We start from the raw sequence: 6,363 nt of genomic DNA on the forward strand, positions 1-6,363 counted from the left end.
TGCTGTGACCAACATCAAAAAGCCACAAAAAAGAGAACCCAGAAGGGCAAAAGGCCACACAAGGCCACCAAAAAGAGAGAATTCAGAAGTGAGAATGTCTACCTTATTATATTTGGGCCATGATAGGTGGTTTCAAAGGCATTCCTAGGTGATTGGCAAGTGAGATAATTTTGATTAACACCTGGTCACTATATAACTCTTTAACTAATGCATATGTGCACACCCAGAATTTTACTACCACTGGGGTGTTCTTTGGGTGGTCTCTAGGCTGGGCCCCTATTCCTTTGTTCCCCCTGTCGCTCACGTCTGACTAACTACTTAACCATAGGATTTATTGTAATTATTGCTATAATATTTAAATTAGGTGATTCTTATGTGCTTATCACAGTGGCTGGCACATGTTACATACTCAGTAGTAGTTACCATTATAATCTTATTATTAATCAGCTCTTCAAGAATTGGCAGGTCGAGGTATAATATCAGCACCATTCTAGAAGTCCTAGTGGTTATGCATTAAATAATATGGCTTTCTAGGAGAATTGACTTAAATAGATGCATATCAATGAAGAGGGAAAAAATCTCTGCTGTCTAATGGAAAAAAATAAAATAACAAATCAGAAAGTCACAGTCACTTTGAAAACATAATAGATAAGAGGCTTCAAGTCTCCTAACATTAATGTTTGTCAGCTGCATTTTGACTACATTACTCTGTTATGATCAAAAGTTAAGCATAATTTGAAAAGGTTATATCAGAATAGTAAACTTTATAAATAGCTAAAGCAAATAAAGCCATAGAATGAGTTTCAAATGCAACAACAACAACAACAACAACAACAACAAAAAGGAAAGAAAAAGAAATAAGGCTGAGTCATATAATATGATTTCTAATCTATAAAGGAATATTATTCAATAGATAATGACAAACTATTTTTCTTTCATTACTTAGAATGGAATAAGATAAAGGGGATTAAACTACAGAATGGAGAGTGTAAGCTATGTACAATAAAGTACTTCCTCACACTTAAAGATGTTAAAATAAAAATGGGATACCCAAGAAAGGAAGTCCTTTACAAGAAAAGTGATTTTCATCATCTAAGGTAGTTTAAATGTGGTCTTGCCTGAAAGTTGGAAAATGGACTTGGCAGCCTCTCAGGGTTCCATGCAGCCCTGTGATTCTTTGAATAAATATTTGAGTAAATATTATTATATTTTTACAGTGGAAAGGTTTTATGCTTTCAGGAAGGATTACCAGCCATATTTTAACAACATCTTCACAAATTCACTTTATGGTACTCCCCTGAAGAGATATTTACATTCTTTTACAAGTAAGTTTCCTATAGAGACTCTAAATGCAAGCAAACTCTGCCCCATATTGCCTTTATCTGGATTTGATGCTGAGCTCAGTAGGCATTAGAGTTTTTAAATGAATACATTTCAGAAGCATTGAGAAATAAACTTTAAATGGCTTATATTGCTCATAAAGCCTCTAGCCTTTAGAGTAAAAATACTACTGCATTCTAAGAAAATACCATTTGCTATTCCTTAAACTCTATAAAATAAAATAAAATGTCAGGAAGTAGTGTTTTTATTGTGAGAGGAGGGAAATACAAACATGGAATGCAGGAAGAAAGGAAGAGCTCTGTGGTAATGGATTAGAATTGCAGGTATCAACACAAAATTATGAATGTATATGTATATAGGTGTTAAGTAGCTAATCAGCATGAGTGAAAGGGGGAACTGAGAGGCCCCAAAAAAGAGGCCCAGCGTAGAGACTGCCCAAAAAACACCTCAATGGTAGTAGAATTTTGGGTACACACATGCATACTACGCAAAGTATAATAGAGCAGCCAGGTGTCAATTAAAATGACCTCATGTGCCAATCACTTAGCAATGCCTTTGGACCCACCCATCATGGCCCAAATATAATGTAGACATTCCCACTTCTGGGCCTTTTGTGGCCTTTTTTGCAACCCTTTTGTTGCCCCTTTGTTGTCCCTTTTCTTTGTTGTTACAGCACTCTGTTACATGTGTATTTGTGTGATGTGTGTGTGCATGCATTCTTTGTCTTTCTAAAATATACTTTTGATGAATCTTTTCTAAATCTCACTGACCTGTGATTCTTCACTGCATCAATGAGGAAGAACAGAAGAAAAATGCTAATTACACTTTTGCATTGTTATCTCTCTCCCACTCCCCTGTTATTGGGACGACACCGAATTATAATCCGCCCCAACAATAACGTGTGTGTGTGCGCAATTCATAGGTATACTCACTGAAATTACCTAAAAGCAATGACACACCAGTATCCATAAGAAAACAGAGGTACTTGTAAATATTAATTTTAGTATTTGAACAGGGAAAATTCATGATGTACCTAAAACATCTTGTTGTACCAGAAAGGCAGGAAGTACTCAAAAACTGTTAATATTTAAGAGCTGCTAAGTTACCCAATCAAGGGGAGAGCAAATGTTTCAAAGGAGAGAAAACCACAGAGAGAATTGAGCTAATTTTTCACTCATGCATTTTCAAGCAAGGCCTTTGCTGCTCTAGGACAGAGACACTGAGGATATATAGGTGAATAACTGAGTCAAAAAGACCCTTAATAAAAAAAAAAAAAGTGAAATCACCAGAGCTCTGACAGTCTTATGAATATAAAGAGATAAAAATTAGAAACTTTCCAGTTTTCAGTGATAAGGATGGAATGAGAACTAAACCTGAGCCTGCGCTACTTTTCCTTTCAAGGCATTTGCCTAATACTGAAACTGAACATTGCAGTAGAGGCAGGCACAAAGCAGAAAGCCTTTGAAAAACAGATTACAGTTTGGGGCAGTCTCACAGACCTAAGGAAGACAAGAATTCAATTTTAGGATTTGCCTGGAAAAGGAGCTCAGGAGAACATTTCACCCTCTACCAGTTCACTTCTGATTAAGATGATCGGCCCATGCCATAGTACAGAAGAGTGAACTCTTGGAGGAAAACAACATCATTCAGAGCCTATACATGGTTTTTAGTAACTTAATCATAAATATTCATAAATAGTGTGATAACCAAGACCAATGCATGTGCATGCGCGCGCACACACACACACACACACACACACACACACACACCACAAATATACATCAGGAACAGACATATAGCTGATCCAGATACTGAAGTTGATAATGATTTAATATAGGGATAATTAATGTTTTCAGGAAAGTAAAGGGATATAAGAAAATACAAATGAAGATGTAGAGTTCTTCCACCAAATTGACTCTACAACAAATTAAAATGGAAAGACACAATACTGGAACTAAAATCTCAATAGATGGGTACATCAGAAGATTACATAGTGCAGAAGAGAAGATTAGCAAACTGAAAGACATTTAAAGAGAAAACATAAAAACTGAAGCATTCAGAGGAGGAAAAAGTATAAAAAAGGGATAAAAAAGCATAAGAAGTCAGAGACACAGAAAATCTAGGACATAATTGTATTTTCACATTGAAAGAGTAAAGGAATGATGCAGAAGTAACATTTCTTCATTGATCAGCATACAGGTATGTTTTTTTAAAGATTTATTGGTAAAACAGAAAAGTGCTTTTCCCTTAGTTTCTAGTGACCCATTGAATAATAAAAATCATACTGAAACAAACAAACAAAAAAGCATAGGTTTAGCATTAATGTAATGGCTCAGCGGAGAGCCAGAGGAGTGAAAGAGCAATTAGGAGGATCATTTCATAAACTATATAAATGTCTAACCAATGTACTGTATACTTGAAACAAATCATAAAATAAAATTTAAAAAAGAAGAGTAAGGTGGATAAAAAAATGACTTTCTTTTTATATGACAATGTCAGCTAACAAATTTAGAAAGAATGAGAGAATAAGAAAATCACTTTATACCTTTCTCTGTAATAACTGATTCAGGTAAAAATCATCAACATACATCAAATCATTTAATGAAAAGTGTTTTTGGGGTGTAGTAAGATATTCAAACAGAGTCAGCTGAATGATTATTTTTTAACTCTAAAGGCAGAAAGACATCTTTATAATTGTTGAAGGGGAATGTAACAAACCTGCCAATACATACCCTTGAAGAAAAAAAAAATGGCAGTTGGAAGCAAAAGTCAATGAAGAAGAACAAGAAGGGAAGGAAATATATGCAAGTAAAGACAGCCAGTTTATCACCTTAATTGATCAAATTTAACAACCTTAAAACAGAGCAATTGATATGTGACTCTTGAGGTGATACACTGAGAAGGGCACATTTATTTTAACTTATAGACCAAGATTTTTCCACTGAACTTAACTGTGATAGAAAGAATTAGACAAATTCAAATTGAAAGACATTCTGAAAATGCAAAGCAAAAGAAGACAAAATAAACCTAAAAATAAAAACCTGACGTGAATTTTAAACAGTATCAATGAAAAGTGGGAAAATGATTCTTGATTAAAGGAGACTGAAAAGACTTTACAGTCATGCACAGCTTAATGATGGGGATGCATTCTGATAAACATGTTGTTAGGTGGTTTATTTTGTATGGACATCATAGAATATACTTAACAAACCAAGATGGTATGGCCTACTACTATAATTGTATGTGCTATACTTTTATCCAACTGGCAATGCAGAAGGCTTGTTTACATCAGCATGAGTAATTGCAGAGTATGCAGTGAAGGTTGGCTTTTTCTTTTTTCTTTTTGGTAATGGAAGTACTTGCTTGACATAAGCTTTGATTGCCTAGGAGTCCACTCCAAAGTGACATCCATTTCAAAAAGGCCTTGCCTTCAAGGAAGACTATTGTTCAGGATACAACCAAGTGAAGTCAGGCTACCTTCCCCTACTGAGGATACTTTGTTTTAGATATCTTGGTTGATTTAGATAACTGACCATTTGGGCTGCTTGTTTTTATCTCTTCCCATTTTTTAAACTCCCACTCTCATGCTTTAAATTCACCAATAAAGAATGAACCTGTGACCTTTAGGCCCCACCCTTGACTCTTATAAAAGCAGGACCTCGGGCTCCTGAGAACGTGCTCGCTCTCTCCCTCCCTCCTTTCCTCCCTCCCATCCATTACCTTGCTCTGTACTTTATGGTGTCAATATAGGAAAGAGGCATGAGAACTACACAAATTGACTTAATATTAAACCAGGTTGTATCCAGAACCTGCTTCAAGGTGCTACACATGGCAACCTGGCTGATCAGCATACAGCCAGACCACAGGGAATTTACAGAAAGATTCCTGCTGAGATTACTATTTCCCTGTAAGGAATAAATATAAAAGCGAATTCCTCAAACTCTCGGGGATTCTCATTACTCTGGCTTTGAGAGGAGACAACGTCTCTGTCTGTGGAGTGCTACTCCTTCTCTAATAAATTTTCCTTTTGCCTCAAACTCTGGCTCATGGTTGAATTCTTTCCTGTGCAGGGTCAAGGACCCTCTCTTGGTGTAGGATTTGAGTCCACCCTCAAGGGGATTCGTTCCATCTTTCATTAGTGTGACTTGTACACTCTAGGGCCTGTAAACAAAACACTCCTTTTGTTTTTCCTGAACGTTTCTAATAGTTTTTGCTGAAAGATATCTTGCAATTGTAATAAGAAGCATAAAGGTCAGTCCAGTCATAACATTGCTTAAGAAAGGGGGAAGTCTGTGGGAAGCTCACCAAGGCCCAGGTGAGTGCTCCCAAGCAATTCGAGCTGATGGCTTTGCTATTGATAGACTGAGATGACACGAAACAGTAATGTGTTGCACTATAATCTTACAACCACTACAGTGTCATTAGGTGATAGGAATTTTCTGGCTCTATTATAATCCTATGGGACCACATTTCTTTCTGTGCTCCATTGTTAACCAATACCTTGCTGTGTGGCAAATGACTGTATAAGATTATAAATATTCATCATACATTTCTTGAAGAATTCATGGTTCTTAAAAAAGACATTATAAAATCATTTTGGAATAACAGAAAATTGAAGATGAACAATGCATTGTTTAAAACATAGTAAATTATCGATGTTAAATTATTGAGTGGGCACTAATGTCAGATGAATGAGTATATTGTGCGTTTATTTTAAAATATTTATTGCCAGGATTGACATTCTAAATTTTTAGGTTTAAAAGTGACATACAAGTTTAAATAAATTATTTGAGAATTAGTTATAATTTTCAAAAAGAAAACAAAAGAACCATAAATGTGGTAAAATAATAATTAGTGAATCTGTATTCCATTGTAAAAGTAAATATTCATTGTCTTTTTATTTACAGTTTTTCTCTGACTTCTAAATTTTTCAAAAGGAAAAGTTAAAAATGAAAACAAATTAAAGAACTGAAAATTCTATACAAAATTACCATCTCCATGTCATTTATTTTTTATTGTCAT

Source organism: Pteropus vampyrus, unplaced genomic scaffold, assembly GCF_000151845.1.
Source record: "Pteropus vampyrus isolate Shadow unplaced genomic scaffold, Pvam_2.0 Scaffold12, whole genome shotgun sequence".
NCBI classification, from domain to species: Eukaryota; Metazoa; Chordata; class Mammalia; order Chiroptera; family Pteropodidae; genus Pteropus; species Pteropus vampyrus.